Source organism: Harpia harpyja, chromosome 1, assembly GCF_026419915.1.
Source record: "Harpia harpyja isolate bHarHar1 chromosome 1, bHarHar1 primary haplotype, whole genome shotgun sequence".
Lineage (NCBI taxonomy): Eukaryota > Metazoa > Chordata > Aves > Accipitriformes > Accipitridae > Harpia > Harpia harpyja.
In genome coordinates, this window is record NC_068940.1 from 46,985,525 (window position 1) to 47,007,369 (window position 21,845).

Consider the following 21,845-nt stretch of genomic DNA (forward strand, 5'->3'; position numbering starts at 1 on the left):
CCCTTTTTTGCACAGTAAGCTGCGCTGCCCCACTTAGACTTCTCAGTAAATGGCCAATACAATGGACGTGTAGTGATGATGTGGAAAGTGTTTTTCAGTGTGCCAATGAAGTAAGAGGAAAGCTCCTTTCCACTCGTCCACTTTCAGGAAAGTCCAAGAAAGACACAAGTGAATCATTGGCTGTGATACAAAGAAACGAGGTTTACCGAGAGCAACTTTGCAACCCTGCCCTGAGAGCATTGCATTACAGTGCTCTGTCTTACAGGGAAGGAGCAGCCTTTTGCAGTTCTTTGAGCAGCCAGCTTGAGTCAAGGGCTCCTTTTGATGACAGCACAACACAGTGAGCTTACCAGACTCGAGCAGTCCACTGCTTCGGGAACACATGCCCTTACATCAGGTCCTCTTGCACAACTTACCTTACAGTCTTGCCATTCTCCATGTACCTCTGGCCTCACAGTGTAGCACAATTCTTCATTCCCCATCTGTGACTGAAGATGAGCAATCATGACTTCTGTAGCCTGGGAAGATGCTTGAAAAGTCCAGCCAGCAGGAGAGACCCATCCCAGAGAGGCAGAGCTGTAGGCTGTTCCTGCAGGAGAGCAGGCTCCAGCTGCTGCTGCTGGGACAGCTCTGCCCTCTGGACCCAGACAGCTTTTTTCTCTGCATAAAACTGGAAAGACATGGGAAATCACATGGGCCCAGTAGATTTGAATGAACCTGATTATGCATGTGTATGTATAGATGGCATATAACTATGTTTGTAGCCCACTGTTCCCCCAACTACTGTAACAGAAGACAGAGGTGCCTGCTAAGGGCCAGCCCCAGGCTCCTCACAGGCTGCTACCTGGTCCCTGCTGTCCCTTCCTGGTGTTTGGTGGAAACAAGCCATCCATCACCTGGGACAGCCCTCAGCAATTCAAATGAGTTTTCTGTGGGAAAAATAATGGAATAAGCTCCCTTTACCTTGCACTTCAGCTGCATGTGCTACATGCTTCCTTCTGTGCTGTCACAAAAGCTGTCAGAGGGAGAAATGTTAGATTTTGAACTACTTGCAGAATCAGGCCACTCACAGCAGCCTTCTAGCTCAATTAGATGCTTTGATGGGGAGTCTGTTTCATCAAAGCTGGTATTTCTGGCAGACACACTCTCCTTGGAGAGGGTTGAATGCAAATATGCAGGGAAGAGGCTCTAACATCTCTGACTGCAACAAAAAAACAACAGTATTTGGGAAAATCTGACTTGGATTAGGCAGAAGAGAGGTTGGCAGAGATAGACTGAATTCTAGCTGTTATTTTCCAAATACAGCTTTCCTCTGAATGCAAACACTCCAAGCATTTAGCTGCACTAAATATGCACATTGTACAAGTGATGGATGAGGGTTAAGTTAGCTTAAGACAGTTTTATCAGTTTGTAGTGAACAATTAATTTTTCTATAAAGCTTGAAAAATAATTAATTGGATTAAAAATACAATATCATTTCAAGACTGTCTTAGTATTTTGAACTATGGACCTCGATGTGTAGGGTAGTTGCTTCATTCCTGCCGATCTCCTAGATCAACTTGTACAAGCTGTAGATTTTGGCAAGAAAGAACATTCAGCCAAAGCTTTGTGAAGGATTGAGGCTGACATGAGAAAGTTTGCAGTTATACCCTGCTTGTTTAGAAATAAACGACGACCCATGTTCTTCTGGTGTGAAGTCAGCTGGCCCATTCAGGGCTCATTTGAGAGCTGCATTAGCAGGCCCATCCCCCTTGGTGCCTTAGCCCAGAGCCACACTGTGCCAGGGCACAGAACACCTGTGCTGACATGCAACTGAATGACTGCAAAAGCATCCAGGAACCCCAACCCTGACTGCCTTTACAGGCAGAGCGCCCTCTGCTTCCCAGCCCTCACTTATGCCCACAACATGTTTATTACTACATTGGATCCTCAACACGACAGCATATGGTTCTGTAAGTCATTTCCAGCAGGAGTTCTTTTTATTAGTGTGTTCTCTGAGAAAAATAGGAAGTAACAATCTTTTCTGTGAGAATTGCAGCAAAAAAAGACACAGGTCAGTCAAAAACACGTGGGGAGGAAGTGGTGTTAGCCTAGTTAGGTCAAATGCTGCTGCCTTTTGCAGGGTCCTGGACTGCCATGCTGCAGTACATGCACAGATGAAATAACCCGTGTTGACAACAGCAAGCACAGCATGGGGACCAGCCACACCAGAGAGCTTAAAAACAACTTCCTGGGCTGGAGGACTATTGCAATGATTGTACAGTCTTGTGGTGGGAAATTCCCCTCTTTCCACCTCTGTTCAACAGCCAATTTAGTTTACATAAGACCTAAAAATTTAAGCAGTGGTTCTGACTGTTTCTGCATGTAGTGCCTGCACAGGTCCACACTTACCCCTCTTCCTTCCCCTCTTGTACTTGGTAGTCCAGGCAAGAACAACAGTATCATGAAGAGCTAGAGTTATGCTTGGGCCTGTGCAAGAAGAGGCAGATAGCACTAGGCATGTTACTCTCTAAATGCTTTTATACGAAAAAGTATCTGTATGAAACAAAAGTAAAACAGAAAAAAAATAATTGCTCAATTAAGATAAGGTTGGTGGGCTATAACATACATTGAAGGGATTCTGCCCAAGAGATAAACTACTTAACAGCCAAGGTCCAGCCAGGAACTGAGGCGAGAGACACAGCTGGAGACAGGTACCCCCTGCAACCATAGCTCAGGCAGGGAGGGAGGGCCCAGGGCTGAGCTGGAATGGGGCTCCTGGACCCATGGGTGGGCATCCCAGGGGAGGCTGGTCAGGGCCACTCAGGCCTCTGTTGGTACACTCAGGTCCATCACAGGGCCATCTTAGCCAACATGTTTAGGGGCTGGGTGGTGCCCAGTGATTGCTTACTGCACACTTCTCTCATCTTAAGAGGGACCTGAAAGAAAATCACTGCCCTTGTAGGCAAGATACAGCAGGTACAGCTGGTACTGCCTACCTGAAGTGCTCCAAGACTTGTTGGAGGCTCCCAGGAGGGAGCTGCAAGAGGGGAATCTGGCAATGCTGGGTGTGAGGAGCAGGGAGTGGATATCAGACCCACGCACAGTGCACAGGGTAATCCCATACACAGATTTTTGGGAGGTACTGCCAGGGCCCTCAGTATACTAATAGGCCTTAAAGGCCCTGACCAGCCTCATCTGGGGCTTTCACCCACATCCTACCCATGCACCCAGGAAGTCCCATTTAAGCTCAGACCTGGGCCTTTAGTCCCTGTCTGAGCTATAAGAGAACCATTCTCTAGCCTTGGCTCAGCTATGCCTGGCCCAAACTGATCCTGACCCACAGACTGACTTTCCAGCTTGATCTTGTACCTGCCTCATGCCCATGGACCTGCCCAGCAATCACTGGGCTGCATCTGATCCTGGTTATTCTCACCAGGCCTGACCCCAATCCTGCAGATTGACTTGGACCTGCCTTATCACCATGAACTTGCCTGATGACCTGGACTCTCAACTGAACCTGGATACCATCTTTAGGTACCTTCTGTGGTAAGTACACACTCACCTTGGATTCTGTTTTTTTGTTGGCAGTTCCTTAAAAGAAGGGGAATGTGTCTGGGTTGAACTAGGAAACTTATGGGAGAGATGGTCACCATACCACCTGAATTTCAATACATAGCTCTGGTGAAGCCAGGCAATGGTGCACTATAAATGAATGGGTGTGTTGGGAGGGTTGTACCAATCTTGGCTGGCAAAACAGAGCGCTGCTTGCCTCCAGGCTTGAGTGAGTGTGTAACACCGCCTAACTCTGTGGTTCTGAACTGAATCTGACTCCCAGGAAGCAGACTTGACTTAGTGTTCAATACTGTGACCTACAATGAAGTAGACCATTGAGGTGGATCACGCAGATCTGCAGGGTTGTCTTGAAAGACCTGAGACTCAGGCAAGAACTGGGTTCACTCCAGCACCAGGAGCCTGAGAGACAACCAACGTACTCCACCTTGCTACCAACCCCTGGGAAGCATCATGTGCCTAACAAAGCCAAAGAGCTGGACTTGTCTGCCTGCTTACAGGGGTGTTATTTACCTAAAATGCCTCCCTGTGCGTTCCCTGTATTGCCCTCACTGAGTCTTGGTGGTAGGAGATTAGGCTGCAGGTACGTGCAACTGCATGAGTGGAAGCTTCCCCACTAAGGCAGCTTCTGGTATCACCTCAAAGGTGGGGACTGCTGGCAAATGAGAAGGCCCTGGCCTGATATTCAGCTAGCTGGATAGGGTGGGAGAAACTACTGACAAATTACTAGAGATAACAGGTAAGTGGGAAAAGGTGATAAAGTAGCAGCTGGTGCTGAGGGAGGTGGCAGGATTTCACAGATGATTCAGGGGAGTGGTGTGAGGGAGGGCTGAGACTCAGAGATAAGGGAAGAGGAGCACAAGGCACTTAGTGATGCTGTGTAGGGCTGGGATGACCTCAGTGGCAGTGTGGTCCAGGGCTCTTCTTTCTTTTCTACTGGGAATGCACTTGGGAATGGTTTACCTACATACCATCTCAGCTCTGCCTACCCTCCACCGTTGCTGTTCAGTAACAGCCTGTAATTACTTAAGAACTGAGGTAGAAGCAGTATGCAGCACCACTGGGTGGCACCAGAAACCAGAATATGGATTAAGTTTTGGCAATACCTTGTTTTTAAATGTTTGGGACAGGGCCCTACCAAAGGGAAGGTGAGACGTGCTGGGGATGCCACACTGACCTGGGAACCAAGTATTTCCACTTGGAGACGCTCCCGAAGAGGGGCAGGCAGGCAGCAGGCGGTAGAGGACAGCACACGCACCCCTTCGGGGCGCAGCTGGAAACACCAGGGGTTGCACAGAGCTTGCTGTCCGTTGGGGATGGCTGCCCTCATGGAGTCAGGTAGTGGGTACAGGGGGATAACCGTGACCTCGGGGAGGGCTCCCCCAACACTCACACTTGCACGTTGCCAGAATCTCCAGTGGGGGAAGGAACAAGCAGATTTGTTTGGCCTTCCAAGAAACTAGTCTTACCTCTGGAGGCAAAAAAAAAAACCCCAACCAACCTAACTAAAACCAACGCAAGAGGCGTTTCTGGTTTGGAGCGGCTCCAGGGCTGGCTGCAGGCAGGCTCCCTTAGCTTGCAATTCGCCTGCCTCCGGCCCCGGTGACGCCGAGCCCCAGCTTCCCGGGGTGGGTCGCTGCCCCGACCTCGCTCACCACTGGGACGCACGGGCAAGCGTGTGCCTGGGGCTTCGGTAGCCTGGCAGCGCGCCCAGCCCGCCGGGGAGCCCTCTCCTGCTCTGAGCGCTCCAGCGACTGCTGTGAGAGCCAGGAGGGGCCGAGGCGGGAAGAACTGGGCCCGGCCGGGTCGCACACCAGAGGCGTCGGGAGGCCGGCGCCGCTGAGGAGACGCCGCTGCGCCCGGGGGAGCGGCACCGCCTCCCGCCCGGGCGGGTCGCTGCAGCCCGGCAGAGGCGGCCGGGGCCTGGGCGGAGGGCGGTGCCGGAGGAACTACCCCCAAAATGGCGCCCGCCGCCCGGCCGCCATCTTGTTTGTAGTCCCGGCCCCCGCGCATGTGCGGCCCCTGCAGAGCAGCGCGCAGGCGCAGAGTGCCCCGCATGCCGCGGCGGCTGGAGGTGCTGAGGTACCTGCCGTCCAGGTGAGCTCCGGCAGCGGCTCCGGTACAGCCCTAGGCCGGCCTCGCGCGTCCTCCGCTGCTACCGGGCGCCGCCGCAGCGGCATCGAGGCGCTTGGCTGCTGCTCGGCAGCAGGTGCCGCACGGCGGCTCCGCGGGCGGGCCAGGGTCAGCGGCGGCCGCGCCCGGGGGCACCGTCTGTCCCGCCGAGCCCTACGCCGCCGCCGCTCCCCGATCCCGGGGCGCCGTCGGTGAATGGTTATGCCGCGAGGGTTACCTGAGCGGGGGCGGGGGGTGTTCCCCGGCGGTGAGGCGGCCGCAGCCCGCAGGGGTCCGGGCCGTCGCTGTCGCCGGCGTCGCCCAGCGAGAGGCCGCCGCTGAGGGAGGGAGGGCTCGGTTCGGCTCCTCTGCCGTTACGAGACGCCGGAGGAAAGTACCGCTCCCTCACGGAGCTGGGTTTAGGAGATAATCCCTCGTCGTAAGGGGCTTCGTTGCGGAGGAAGAGAAACGCCTCGAAACTGCCCCTGGTTTTATTGCAGAGATTATTTTTTTCATGTAACTAACGGACAGGAGTGCTCTGGGCTTCCTGCTTGCTCTCATCTGTAGCTTTTCTTTCTGGTATTCAGATCTCAAAATTCTCGGTTGTATTATTTATTTTGGACAACGAAAAGAGGGCGTTTTTCTTCAATTCGGTACAGTCTTGTCAGTATGTGAATGAGCAAGGAATAGCTTGTAAAAATTTTTTTGTTGACTTGCATCATCACTTTAGGTCAATGTCTATTTCTGCTTTTTTATATTTAGTGTAAGTCACAGGGAGTAGTTCAAAACATTGTAGCAAAGTCAGATGCTTCTACTGTCTTAAAAATCATCGTTATAAAGTCCGGCGCAGAAAATGCAGTGTTACAAAACAAATGACGCTGTGTAGTGCTGTCACTGGCTTCCCAGGAGGTGTTGGGAGTGCTGTCAGCTGGCTCAGTGGCCGTGCCTTGCTTGGGGTGTTGCACTGCCAATTGAGAGCCTGGTGTCTGATCCATTTTTTGATTCCCCTCAAGTCTGAGGAGTCTGGAACCGCTGCGTGATCAAGTCGCAATACAGGGCGGTCACAACACGTGAATCACAGTCAAAGTTTGTAGCAGAACTGGGGCGACTCAGTCGCATGCGTGTTTGCTCTGGCAAATAGAAAATGTCTGGTACGTGTCAGGGGGTTGCATCTGGGAAGCCCAGAGAGTTTTTTGTGCTTGAATACTGAGGTGGTGAGAAGATGGGGATTACAAGTAAAGAGGAATCCACTTGTGCTTCCTGTGTCAGGCACACTTATGAGTCTCCTGTGTTCTGACAGGAGGACTTGGGGGCTCATTACTTTAGCTTCTGCCTTTCCTTTTCTGTAGAAACAAGAGGACAACAGTCTTCCAAATCCTGGAGCCTGTCAAACTGTGTTTAGCACCAGTCTATGGTGAAAAGTAAAAAGGTAATGTAAAGTCTAAGAGCTGAGTTTAAAATCAGTGTGGAGCTTTTCTAGCACAATAACTTGGACTAGGGGAGCAGGACTTGCCAAATGTGTATGTCTTACTGAATTGGGGATAGACTCCTGAAGAAGCAAGGCAGTCACTAGGATTCATTTGGATTATTAGCCATTGGATTGGGATTGTGGAGACAGCTCAGGACTGACAATGACTGTTCCAATTTCATTTATTTGTTTGGGATTTTGAAACTTAGCTTGCACATGGCACGCGAGTCACTGAAACTTGTCTTGAGGGCAGAAACTTAGTGTGGGCTGTACTTGGCTGATATTGACATGTTTGCAAATGCTGGAATGTAGAATGTAGAAGCTGGAAATGTTACAAAATGAAAATTAAACAACTGCTGGAAGCAGCATTATTGGAGGCTATAATTACATTCCTAGCTACTCATTTTGTATCTAAGGTTAAAAACTAATTGAAATGAACAAAACTGTTTAATTTGCATTTTCCTGATCTCAGATCACCTTCAGAAATATTCTCCAGTGCTTCTGTTGGCAGCTCATATTTCACATTGGTCATACATGACAGGCTCTTTAGTGTTTTTCATTTGAAAGTGTAAGTGTAATGGTACATTTAGATTTCAGAGGCTTTATTACATACAACATATATTTTGGTTCCTTAAAGATATAGCAGGAAATTTTCTTAAAGATGCTTTTAGGACAGTTTTCTTAAACATGCCTCTGTTGCATGCTCAAGGCAAACGTTATAGCTAAGTATTAATATATAGGTATGGTATTTTTAGTAAGAAGCTCAAAAAATTATGGTCATAATATAGTCTAAGCACAAAAATAAAAAAAATAAATAGGAGAAAGCAAATCAGCTTTAAATTTTTGGGGAGGTTCAGTTTTCATGTGTAACAGAATAGGGATTTTAATTTTTAATTATTTACCTGTCATTCTCACAAATAATAGCTCAGCTGGATTGCTACCACTGTTGCTTCCTGGAAAAAGGTAAAGCCAAACACTCAGTGAGTTCTATTTCTGTAGGCAGTGCTGACACCATAACTCCCCGTTATCAGGGTTTATCTTGTGCTCATCATCTGTCAGCTGTGTCTTGGATAAAAGTAAATATGCCTCTGCTGCTTACGACTCTTAAGCCTCATGTTGGACAGTTGCGCAGTACTGGTTAAGACTATTTGTGTCCGTAATTATTACAGTCTGGTTTAATCTGTGATAGTTCAAGGAGAAGAGAGGACTGTTTTGCTACTGTTTCTCTGTGTATTGTTGAAGAAAATGTTCCTGGTATGTGTCTTGATACATCTCAGTGGTCTTATTTTCATATGAATGTGGTTTTGGAGGAATAAGAAAATTCTGTATTGCTTTACCCTGGGAATTCTCAATATTCTGGCCAGATCAGGTCAATTATTAAGCAAAGCAGTTGTGATTTGGTCCTGACATGGGAAGAACTGGGTGACTGTAGCTTCTACTGTGCAAATCAGAGTTGATGAGAAATTTTAATCATCTCACTTGGTCTTCAGTTCTATTCTTGTAAATTCTGAATTGTAAATGGGACTTGCTGGATTTTTAATAATATATTCTTACTGATCATTCACCTTTTTCTATCTGGTCATATCCCCTTGGCTTTTGTGACTGAGGTAGCACCATTTAATGTAGTAATCAAATTGATGCTGTGGGAAGCACAGGAAGGAATAGCTTTGTTTTCATTTGGCTGTCGTCCTTAGCAGACTTGGATGCATTTCTGAATTTACAACGGATTTTAGTTCACTAAAGGGGTGTTCCTTGCTTTACATAGTATAAATACAGTAGAGGTTATAAAGGCAATATTTAATTTTAACGTAACCTTTACTATTCAGTCGTATGTAAACCAGACTCTCTTTGTAATTACCAGATGGATTAAAAATGTGAAACTGGCCCCCCCCCCTTTTTTTTTTCTCCCGCAAGAGCTGGAATTGTGGCTTTTCCCTGTGTGTTCAAACAGAGGGTATAGGCAACCTACTGCTTTCCTTTTCGTCTGTATTTTGGTGATGAAGCTGCATGTTACATCTTAAACTGATTTAATGACTGGTTGGCACGCAAAAGGGTTGGTCCTATTCTTGCTCTGTCTCATACCACCTCCAGCATTTACTGGATGTTTTTCTGAACCAGTTCAGTTTGTTAAATAAGCAGGGCACTAATCCAGCCCCTCTGTGTCCCCGTCTCCCCAGAACATCAGCTTTTGCCAGGTAAGCAAGTTGAGTGAGTTCAAAGAAGGGCTAAGGAGTACCAGAGATGTAATTGATTTTTGTAGTGTAAGAACAGCCACAGAATCAGGTGGAATCATCTTGTTTGCTGTCCTTTCCTGACAATGACCAAAGAGAAGAGCATAAGGTCAGGGCAAATTATATAAACCTTTGTCTGATAGCCCTCTTGTCTCTCATCAGCTGTAGGATGTCAAGAGGTAGGTGGTGTTTGCTTTTATTTTGTTAATGGTTAATGTATTTTTCTTTTGGGGACTTGCCCGTGTCTCCAGTCCATTTAAATGTATAGCACTGACACATCCCAGGGGAGACCTTCCAGAGCACAAAATAGTGTTGTAGGTACTAACTACCTCTGCTTGTTTTCTTTTGAACTTGACAGATGCTATCTTCATTTCATCTCTCTTAGCTTTTGTATTGTTTGGAACAGTGAACAACTGATCTCTGTTTACCTTCTCCATGCAACTGATGATTTTATAGGCTTCTGTCATATGTCACTGCAGTAATCTCTGTTTCCAGGCAGAATAACCCTAGCCTAATTGATTATTCCTCATTATTCATTTTTTCGAACCTTGTTTCCTCTTTAAAAATATTTTCCTCTTCCATTATGTCCTCTTGAAACGAAGGAACAGGCACTGCATCCAGGATTTAAGCTGCAGACATTCTGTAGCTTTATATGGTGGTTTAATTACCAATCATTTCCTAACATTAGGTTTATTTTTTTTAATATGTTGAATGGCTGTGAGCTGATGCTTTTATCAGTCTGTCATGACTCCAGCAAGACTTTCTGAATGTTAATGATCAGTTTGGAGCACATCACTCTGTATGTGAAATTAGGGTGATTTTTCTTTGGTCTTTTACTTTATTTACACTGAATTTCTTCTGTTATTTTATTTCCCGATTATTCAGCCTCACAGGGTTTTTCTGCAGGTCTTCAGTCAGCCCTTCTCTTTACTATCAGAATAGCCTATATTCACTCCACTCCTTGCCCCTTTTTCCAGATTGTTTATGAATACAGTGTATAGCAGAGCACTGCAAAAGGCTCCTCGCAGTCTCCCTCCCTGTGAAAACTGACCATTTATGCCTACCTTCTGTCATCTGTTTTCAGCTAGTTATTAGTCCAGGGGAGGGCTTTCCCATTTATCTTCTAGCTGCAGAGCTGCCGAAGTTCAGTGGCTATCCAAATGTTATCTTGTATTGCAGTTTTGTCACTGCTATAAACCCACGGCCATGAACGCCCCTGTGAACAGAGAGGTTCTGCCCGTCCTCGCAGCCCTGTCTGATGCTCCCCTCCAGCACTCCTGCGGCTGTGCAGTGAATCCAGTCTGGAAACAGATCTGGCTGGAAATGAACCCAGCAAATTATAAATTAATGCTGATTTAGTGTTGCTGTACTGATAGTACACAAATGTGTGGGTTTAATTAGAATCAATTCAGTTAGATAAGTGCATATTTCTGTGCTTGCTGATGATGATTGAAATTGTGACCTTACAGGCTCAACTGTAGTCTAGACTGAAGGCAGTGTAAGTGTCTGTGCACAGACTTGCACTTTTTATTTCAAATTGGCATGAATTTGATGCTGTGGTTAGATTAGTATGACTTGGTGTATGAATTGCACCTAGGTACTAATTTGATTTTGTGACTGTTTCTTGGACTCTTTCACTGTACCAAGGCAGAAAACCAATCTGACTGTGGGTTAATATCTGAATTCTTTAAACAAAGACAGTGAAGGAGTGGGTTTTAGTGCAGTTATGTAAATTAATAGGGATCTAGTATTACTTTTTATCCTATATATGGACTTTATTCTAATTTATTAGGAACAATTGCATCATAAATATTTCAAAAATACATAACTAGAAATTCACAAATTTTACTACTGATGCCCTTGTAGTGTTTTGTAAATGCTAGAATTATTTGGGAATTTTGTACATTTAAGTTTCCTAAATACAAAGAATATAGGTCTTTAATGAAATTTGTTCACTAAATAGGCTTTTCAGCTGTGTTCTTAAAAATTCATATCCAGATTCACCAGTTCTGTTGTCATACATAATAACAGTTTTCTGCTGAGGGGGTTTTTGGGTTGTCTTTGTGTGGAGAACTGAAGTTAGATGCTTCTGTTTTTAACAGTTTCTTTTGGCTGTGGTAGCTTTGAAATGTATTGCTTAGCCAATAGGGTCTGGTTTTTTCCAGTCTGTGTAGGTGATTCTACCTTTGCATAGGCAGAAAGAAAAACTTGATTTGCGTAAATATATGTTTATATGACTTGGATTGGCCTATTTCCTTCCAGAAGAGGAGGGCTTATATGTGGTTTTGTGCTTTATTTTCCAGATGGTAGAAGATGGGGGCTTGGGGAGTGGTTTAAGTCTGCTTTTTTGTGCTGCCAGTTCAGGTGCTGCATGGTTTGTCTCCGCCATGGCTGGAGAATTAATATAACAGTGTTGGGAGTGTCAAGCAAGCACACAGTTGATAGAGATGCTTTTAACTGTTGCATAGTATTCTACCTTTGCTATTTTGCTCATGTAGTTCATTCTGACATGGTTTTCATCAAAGAAATGGTCCTTGTTACAAATTCAGCTTCTTTTTTCCTTCAGCCCAGACAAAGAAGTTGCCAAATATGTTTCTTATGGTCCTCAGGAAAGCCAGGGAAGATTTTTTTTTCTCATTTTACAATGCAATTGAGCTTTATCCGTGAGCTGACAGAGAGAAAGGCTTAGAGCTTGGTGAAAATTTGCACATGGATTAGCTCAGCCACAGAACAAAATTATACTTTCCTGACATTTTTAAGATAAAAAGTTAATTGGAAACATTCATTATTAAAAAAAAAAAAAGGTCAGTAAGGGAGCTTGTATGCCCTAAATGCTTTTGGTTACTTCTAGCAGTAAATAGATGGAACACTCTGCAGGTATTCCATCTGGTTCATGTTTGGCTAATAAATTGCCAGATCACCTGGCAGTGAGCGGCCTCTTAGTTCCATTCCTGCAAAGGTGAGTATGGTTGTGTTGCTGAGATCTCGGTGGGTGAGGAGTCTGGGAATACCTTGGAGTTGGGAGCTGAACTGTGGGACCACAGGTCTGCTGGCTTCTGGTTTGCAGCAAGGACATTGCTTTAAAAGGAGGTGTATTATTCTTCAGCATTTTACACAGTACAATACCTGTATAAAGCAAATGCTATAGCTGCTGTTATGGTGTTGGAAGAAACAAAAGGAAGGAGGAGTTGTTTAGAAGATTGTCGTTCAAGATGTCTCCTTGGTGAGACCTTGCGCTTGCCTGTGTCAGTCTGCAAATGCAGGGTTGTAACATTGTCTCCCTGGCTACAACTGGTGCATTTGTCACTTTGTAGTGTTTGGTACCATGCTCATTCATACTGCTGTGTCATATTATTGAATGATTATGACTGAGGAGCCAGCACAGAGTAATCTAGGACTGTCAACTGCAATTTTTCAGTTACTGGCCCATCATCATGAAGATTTCGACACAAATGTCTAAATTGCAAAAAGAGCTGGAATTTTCCAGCAGAGTGAATACAAAAGCACAGAGGAGGTTGTAGCTTTGTCTGTACAAAAGAGTTAATGAAGAAGTTCAGATTGTCTGTGCCTCCAGGAAGAAGTTAAAGCAATTTGGGTTTTTGGAGAGCTAAGTGTCAGTTTTATTTATTTATTTTTTCAGTGACATATTAAAAAAAAAAGTGAGGCCTCCATCCCTAGGGAAAAGTGGTGATAGGGTCTGTGTGCTGTAGCAACTCAGTTGTACCCCAGCCTGGGAACTTGGCAGTACATGGGGTCTTGCCATAAGAGAGTGAAGGTTTAAAACATTATTTTGACCACGCTGAGCAGAAGCAGTGCACCAGCTGGGTGGTACCCAGACTTTTGTTATCTTTTGGACACTTAATTTGTGCATTTGTAGCTGTTTTTAAATGGTCTTGGAACTCGTAGCTATTCTGCTCCTGGACTTGGTCATGGGGCTGACCACATGAAGCAGGAGCTGAGGCAAGTTGGCTGTGATTCCAGGGGTTCACAAGGTTTTTCTAAACTTCCACTAAAATGCCACAAACAATACAAAGTCTAAGTCCTGCTGCCAGTCAAGCTTCAGGAAACCCAGTGCTGGTGTGATCTCTCTTGCTCACAAAAGCTATCTCTCTGATCTTTTCAGCAGCATTCCAAGTCTTAGAAAATATAAAACATTGGGATTTCTCCTGGTTTCTACACCCAAAAGGGTTATTTATGTGCAATTGCTGAGTGTGATGCTTGCAGTTGGAGAATGTTCCTTAAAAAAGGAGCTAATGGGGCTTAAAGCCAGGTTGATTTTGTCCTTTAGCTCAGGTTATTCATTGTATTTGAATATACGCTTGTCTGGATGTATTGCAAGTGGTAAGAGGGTAAGTGTCCAGACTGCTCTGTGTGAGTAGTTGCTGAATAAATTTTCTGTGGATGTTCTCTAATGAAGGGAGCCATCTCAGACATGTGATTCTTGCTTAGAGATGTTACTTGCCCGAAGAGTGATTGACTTTACTGCAGCACTCCCTGTCACTCAGCTAGTGTTCCAGGTTTATACCCCAGGCCTGCAAGGAAGTCAGAGACCTTTGCTGATGTGATTTCCTTGGGGAGTATCCTGGTTCTTCTGAACTTTTGTGCTTCTGTGGCATGCTGGAGAGCATAGGTGGTGGAGGTGTTGGGGTGGGAAACATCATTCCTCCCCCCAAAAAATTCTTACTTTCTGAAATAACTATACTCTTGGTGGTGAATAGAAGATTTTTTTTTTTTTTTTTTTTTTTTTTTTTTTTTTTTTTTGTAAATAAAGATGACCTGACTGGCTATGGATGCATGCAGCCTTTCTGGCCCCTCTCTGGCCTGAGACAGTCATACCAAGACAGTGCTGGAGACTTCTTGCACCCTTCTTACCAAATGCTTTTTGCCGTTTTGGTTTTTGTTTCCTGTTCATGCATGTTGAATATGAATTGATATATTTTGTGTGATGTGTACTCTCATGTTGTCTTCATGAAGTCTTTGCAAATGCATAGGAATGTTGGCAGTGATTCCCAAATTTTGGGTAGCCTGACAGTTGCTGTTATAGAGGATTATTGGCTTTATGACAACTCCTGTATCCAGGTATTTCAGCAGTCCTTTGAAATCTGGGAAGCAATAGCTTCAGTGCCAGGGCTGACTGGTCACGCGTGAATTGCAGAAGCTTCACTAGTATAATGAGACCATCAAGCCCTTCTGATAGTGATTCAGCTTACACTGTGAGAAATGGCTTTTATTGTTATGCCTGGTAGTAACTGCCTAAATGAAATGTTTTCAAGGGTAATTTGAGGCCGCTATAATTATATGTATGCTGCCACTCTCACCAGTATAAAAATGTCTTTTAAAAAAATTTGCAGAGCTCACCAGTTGGTTACTCAGGAGGGGGTTCCTGTGCCTGTTCCACATGAATGCATTCCATTTTTGGTGGTGTTTTTAGGTGTTGGAAAATGGTATTTCCTCACCGATCGCAGTTTTTTTGGCAGTGTAGTGACCCCTAAAGACTTCTTAGAAGTCTGTTGTCCTGCTTTTTTTATTAACTGTGATATCCCAAAGGGAGCAGAATTCCTGGAGGACACTTAAACCTTGATAGTGAAGAACAGATGGGTGTCTGTGATGCTGTGACACAGAGCAGAAGATGCCTTTGGAAGGGACAGTGAGCTATGTGCTCGTGTTGCTCATGGCTGAGCTGCAAACAGCATCCTTGGTTCTGCTCCCAGGCAGTGTGTTTCTGCTGCGCTTCCAGCAGAAACAGTGTGCGCAGTGATGCTGCAGCACAGAGGCTGAGCTGCTCTTCTCATCTATCCTGAGAAGCTGTTTTGGTCTGGAAAAAAAACTTCATCTTTTTGTAACTCATTTTAAAAATGTTTTATTGAGGTTGCAAAACAAGCACAAGACAGCCTTCAAACACCAGCTTCTAAAATAGTGTTGCACAGGATTTCTCAAGACAGATGGAGGCATTCCCTGAGCATTAGATATTTTTTTGTCAGTAGTAGAAGGATAGTGAAGGTTTTTCCTTTGGCCTTTCACAAGATAACTGCTATTTTTCCCCCATTGCCTTTAATTGCTTCATTCTTCTTTATTAAAGACAGCAGCAGTCTCTTAACAATGAAAGCAATAAACCAGTTAGCCAGAGAAGCTTGTGCTCTCTTTAAAAATAAAAAAATAAAAAATTAAGAAATAGAATATTGTTCATTGTATGGTATAGTAACCTTTGGAGAAATTCATAGTAGAATAGGAATATGAATATGAATCTAAGACTTTACATAAAGGCAGGAGAAATACTGTCAGTACTTCATTTTCATAAAATAGGAACTGTTTAGGCAGAAATATTATTCAACCTTTTATGGAGGTCTCCAGAATATAAATCTCTGCACATTCTCTGATTGGTAGGTAGTAGTTGGTGGGGCAAAAGATTGAAATGGCTTGAAATATATGCACCAGAAAGCTTAATTTGTGACCTGAGCATTAATTGCATGAACTGAGAAGTGTTGTAATGCAAGCATCTTGCTTTTCTGTAGTTTGATTTCTTTGATATGATGTATTAATGTTTTCTCAGATCTCTAGCCTTCAAACGTCATTCTGGGCTGTGGATTGACTGTAAACATGGCACTTACGCTGCTATTTTTATCGTGTCTCCACGTTAAAATGAACTGCTTAAGTAGAAGCCGTCATCAGTCACCTTGTTGGCCTAAAAATGATTTAAGTGAATACAGTCTTAGTATTGTCAAAGCTTTCAATAAGGAAAGGCTCACAAAGTTTAAATCCTGATATTTAAACATTTCCTTTAGTGAAGTCTGAAGCATTCTTATCCTATCATAAATCACTAGACTCAGATTTTCTTTTGCATTTTTAAGAGAACCCCAGGTCTTCCCAGCAGCAGAGACTCCAAATTGCTTTTCATAGTCTGGGGCCTTAGCTTTCAAGACTAGCAATCACCTTTCCATAAATCAAGGGACTTGTTCTGCAGTCTTGGCCTCTGCATCCCTGCAGCATGGTTCAAGCATCTGTGTGAATAAAAGGTACAGGGAAAGCCAGGGTGTGGGGAGCGGAGGTGCTGTGCTCCCAGGGGCTGGTTGGGAGCTCTGGTGCCTCCGAGCTCCTGAATGCAGTTGCAGCGGGAGAGGGATCTCTTCCTGTTATCTGGCTGAACAGACAAGGACTGCAGTGATTTCTGTGCAGCTATTAGAAAGTTCCATCCTTTTTTTTTTTTTTTTTGTTTTACTGGTATACCTGTATACTCATCATTTTTAAGGGATGAGCAGTCACATCTCAAAAATGACAGCTGCTGCCTTTTCCTCTGAGCATCTGCATTAACACAATTTGGTGATTGCCATCGCCGCTGGTCTAGTAAGGAGCTTGGTTGAGCAATGTTGTGCTGTCTTTCTTTCTTGTGCAGTGGCTAGATGAAGAGCAACGAGTTTTATTACTGGTGATTGGGTAATAAAAGGTAGAAAACAGCTTTCAATCTGTCTGCAGGGCAGCGGTGGTAAGAGGAGGGTGTCTGTTTTACTCCAGACTGGCTGCAGAGTCATTGCAGGGGAGGTGGCCTTGGAGCCCTTGCCTCTTTCTCTGTTTCTCCCCTGATTACAGCTTCATTTGAAGGAAAACCAAAACATTTAAACTCTACCTGAGGTGCATATTTAACAGGAGGAGTGTATCGGGTTGCAATGGAAAGTGTTGGTCCCTTCGTTAAATGGAAAGTTAATCAGTGCTGACTCAAAAGATCCCAAGAGAAATGGCACCACTCAATTCCAGCATGCATGGCTTGGTGAAGGAATTGTATAGAGAAATTCATTTTCCTGTGCTAGGCAGGAGGGTCAGACAGATGAATGAAGCTGATCTCTTCTGACTTTACCGTGTTGAATAATATCAACATAAGAAACATTACCTGAAGTGTCCAAGAAAACCAAAAGTACAGCCTAAAAATAAATTAGGGTGAACTACTGAAACTAAATTAGATCAACACGTTGTTTTGAAAAGAAATGGACGCCCGAGCCTGTAGTGATTCCCACTGTGTTCTTCTTTTGATTGAAGCTCTTGAACAAGTAGAGGCGTATAGGACTTCTCCACTGCTGTAGTGGATGGACAATTTTCTCTTTGTTTGAAGCTTCCAGGCATTAACTTAGTGTAGCTAATACACAAATGCAGAAAATGTACATAAAAGGGCTGATTTAAAAAAAAAAATTAAAAATTTAGGTCAACTTGAGGCCAAGGGCAAAGAGTATGAACAGCTTAGATTTAAAATGATGTAATAAAAAACTGCTTTTAACAAAATTCCTAATTCTGGGAGTGGTGGGGGAAGCAGGGTGTGATGTGGAAGGTTGCGTGCACATTTATGAAGGTATGTGACAGTATTAAGGCACATTTCTAAAGAGAAATCCTGATATATCTCCCTGAGGAAGCGTGAAAAATGGTCCTATAGAGCAGTAAAATCTTAGACGTAATCTACACTGGAGCTCATTATCAGCATAATTTCTGGCAAATTCTTCGAGTATAAGAGAACTAGAAAAGAGAGAGAAGGGTGACAAGAGAGAGCAAAGGCATGGAATGAGAAGAAAGAGGAAGAGATATTAAACAGTTTAGGACTTTGCACCTTGGAAGGGAGCCACTTGGGGAACAAAAGGAAGTAATAAAGCTTTATGAAAGCATGAGCGGCACAGAAGGTGAGTAAAGAATAACTGGCAGTTCTGAGAGCATGAAAACTGTTGGGCCATCCAATAAAAATTTAGCTGTAAATCGGACAGAAGGAAGATTTATTTTATACAGTGTTTTCACAGCGTTAGCCGTTGCCAGAGAATGATGCGGAGGCCAAAAGCACAGAGAAGTCAAAGTTAGAAAAATAAATAGAAGAGAGGTGACAATGTTTGTTTGTTGATAAAAAAATTAATTTATGATAGTAAATAGAAGAGTTAACTGTGAGGAAACATGGAAAAATCCTATGGCACAGAGTGATAAAATAGTATTTTAAATTCAGTGTAGGGAAGTAGTGCACCTGGAGAACAGCCCCCACTGTATGTGTGTAGTGATGAGCTCTGAATTGGCTTTCTAGCCATAGATGAAACTTGAGGGTTATAATAGGCAATTCTTTCAAAATATTATCTTGGTGTTGGGAAAAGCAAATTGAGAATTAGGTGCTTGTGGAAAAATAAGTGATCAAACTAGGAAACATACTGCTGTGTAAACCCATAGTGCACCCATGTTGTGAATGCTGCATGCGTACTGGTCTCGTCGCTCTTAAAGACTTAGTGAAACTGTGAGAGATCCTGAAAAGGTTGACAAGCACTATCAAAGGTGTGAAATTAGTTCCTTGTATAGAATGATAGAGATCAAAACTCTTCAGTCTCAAAAAGATATCTCTGAAGAGGATATGATGGAAGCATATAAAGTGTTAGTAGCATGGAGCATATATGAACCCATTATTCACTGTCTTTTCTGATAAAAGGACTAAGACCACCAAATTACAGTAGTGGGTGGCAGGCTCAAAACAAAGTGAGATATTTATAAAGTGGGAGCAGGACCGTCTCTTTGCTTTTTGGCATTGAGGTTTTAATCTGTTGGAACAATTCCCTGGATTTAGACTGATTTATTCTGCGGTAACAGTTCATCAGAAAGCTGTTCTCAGGGCTCTGAAAGCTTAGCTCTAGAGCTCTGTTCGTAAGAGAAATCGTTTCGAATGTTGGAGTAGGAATAGGAAGCCTGGCAGGCTGAAAGAGCCCCTCTGATCATTTTTCATTGGGCAAAATCAGTGTGACTTCTCAACAAAGTGTTTTGGTGGAAATACCTAATAAAGTCAACTACAGTTCGTACAGTCTTGTGGCTGGTATTTTGTGGTTGTTATTGAAGGATTAAAACTTCTGTGGCAGCGAGAGCTGATGTATCCTCTTTGTCTGATAGTGAGTTGTGGTGGGTAGTTCCAGCTTCAGGTTCTACAGAAATAATACAACAATAAAATACCAGCCAGTGGCAGTAGTGTTATTTTGGGATTGCTCCATAGGATTTAGAAAAGGACAGACTGAAGGAGAAGGTTTTGGATTCATGGAAACTGGACATTGTTCCAATGTACAGGTGCTATTTATTCGTGGTTTATTACCTGTGGCTTGTTGTGTTCACATATTCATTGACAAAATTAATTTCTTGCCATTTTAGGCCGATTCAGAGCACCTTGCTAAACATTTCTTTACTTAATTGTAAAGAGAGATGTCACTTACTTAAACTCACAGACTGCTCGGGTGAATTGTGCTTTGAGTTGTGTTTTAGTTTAACATCTGCTCCTGACTTGGAAAAGGGCTTCTGGTCACAAAAGCTTGTCATTATTTCCAGCTAGTTAAATAAAAGATATTACCTCAATCTGCAAATCTTTGAGATATTTGGAGGTTGAAAGAGCAGGGAGAGGAGCAATGGGGTCTGTTGGTGTTGCCAGATAACCCCTCCATTGTAAACGCTGTGATGTGTTCTGAGCTGCAGTGTGAGCCCGCGGCCTCGGGGACCTCGCTCCCTGGGAGAGGCTGATGTCTGCCCAGGGACACCTCGCTTCTGAGCAGGGTACGGCTGTGCCCAAGACTGAATCAGGCTCTTGAGATGGTGAGGGAGTACTCTGTGGTAAGGTGGGTTATTATGATTTTACCTTTAAAGTATTATGTATGATCCAGAGTAATTGGGTTACTGGGGCTTGACAGATAACTGTGTTATGCTCTGTGGGTGCTCTTAGACCTCTCCACCAGTGAGCTAAAACTCATTAGCTTAAATTGCTGTGGAGGAGGCTCAAAAGAGAATCTATGCTTTGGTTCCGTGATGGTGGCTTAAACTAATATGATGTTCTTTACAGCTGGGTTTGGCACCTGTTAGTACCACAATTCACCTGACTAATACTGTCTTAATTACATCTTATGGTATAACTACCCTCCTGCAGAACATTTTAAATCTCTTTTGAGGGTTTCTTTAGAATTCATGGCTGTAAATTGCAATACTGGACATGGAGTAGGTAAATGTATCTGCCATTTTCCAAAAAGATAAGGCAATGAAGCTTGGAGAGGGAGGGGAAAAAAGTAATATTGGAGTGAATGCCTTTGACACTGTCTCTCATGGCATACTCCTTGAGAAGCTGGTGTCTCATGGCTTGGATAAGTGCACTATTCACTGGGTGAAAAACTGGCTGGATGGACGAGCCCAGAGGGTAGTGGTGAATGGGGTGAAATCCAGTTGGCAGCGGGTCACAAGTGGTGTTCCCCAGGGCTCGGTGTTGGGCCCTGTTCTGTTTAATATCTTTATCAATGATTTGGATGAGGGGATTGAGTGCACCCTCAGCAAGTTTGCAGACGACACCAAGTTGGGAGGCAGGGTCCATCTGCTTGAGGGTAGGGAGGCTCTACAAAGAGATCTGGACAGGCTGGATCGATGGGCTGAGGCCAATTGTATGAAGTTTAACAAGGCCAAGTGTCGGGTCCTGCACTTTGGTCAGGGCAACCCCATGCAGCGCTACAGGCTTGGGGAAGAGTGGCTGGAAAGCTGCCTGGCAGAGAAAGACCTGGGTGTGCTGGTTGACAGCCAGCTGAATATGAGCCAGCAGTGTGCCCAGGTGGCCAAGAAGGCCAATCGCATCCTAGCCTGTATCAGGAACAGTGTGGCCAGCAGGAACAGGGAGGTGGTTGTTCCCCTGTACTCTGGTGAGGCTGCACCTCGAGTACTGTGCTCAGTTTTGCGCCCCTCACTACAGGAAAGACATTGAGCTGCTAGAGCGTGTCCAGAGAAGGGCAACCAAGTTGGTGAGGGGCCTTGAGCACAAGTCTTATGAGGAGCGGCTGAAGGATCTGGGGTTGTTCAGTCTAGAAAAGAGGAGGCTGAGGGGAGACCTTATCGCTCTCTACAACTACCTGAAAGGGGGTTGTAGTGAGGTGGGTGTTGGTCTCTTCTGTCAGGTGTCTGGAGATAGGACAAGAGGAAATGGCCTCAAGTTGAGGCAAGGGAGATTTAGGTTAGATATTAGGAAAAATTTTTTTACTGAGAGGGTTGTCAAACATTGGAATGGGCTGCCCAGGGAAGTGGTTGAGTCACCATCCCTGGAGGTATTCAAAAAGCGAGTGGACAGGGTACTCCAGGGCATGGTTTAGGGGGCATGGTTAATGGTTGGACTCGATGATCTTGAAGGTCTTTTCCAACCGAAATGATTCTATGATTCTATGATTCAATCCAGAACTAACTAGGGCTCTCATTTTACTTCTGAGATGACTGTATCAGCAATGTCTTTGAACTAAAATCTGCTTAAATGTTAATATGGGAGAAATGTGCATGTAATGTTACAGGAAGGAAATACTAAAACCAGGTAAAAATATTTTATAATTTCTCTCCAGGTGAGTGTTGGGAAGCTAGCCTGTCTTTAGAGAAGGTATTATCAACAGGCTTTTGCAGGGTCAGGGCTGGTGTTGTAATGCTTGCAGTTTGCTAAGGGCCTTGCATTGGGAAGGTCATTCTCTGGACAAGACATGCTGACT

General features: G+C 44.3%; 1 protein-coding gene across 5 annotated transcripts in view; it reads left to right on the forward strand.

Moving 5' to 3' along the window:
* Positions 1-5,519: 5,519 nt before the first annotated feature.
* Positions 5,520-21,845, forward strand: part of NDRG3 (NDRG family member 3) — a 65,610-nt gene continuing 49,284 nt past the window's right edge. For 2 of the 5 annotated variants that reach the window (XM_052791542.1, XM_052791588.1), the window contains exons 1-2: positions 5,548-5,649; positions 7,014-7,093. The gene's annotated coding sequence lies outside the window, so the exon portion shown is untranslated. Of the gene's footprint in view, positions 5,650-7,013; positions 7,094-21,845 lie in introns of all 5 variants that reach the window. The other 3 variants (XM_052791551.1, XM_052791570.1, XM_052791560.1) reach the window with 3 other exon arrangements.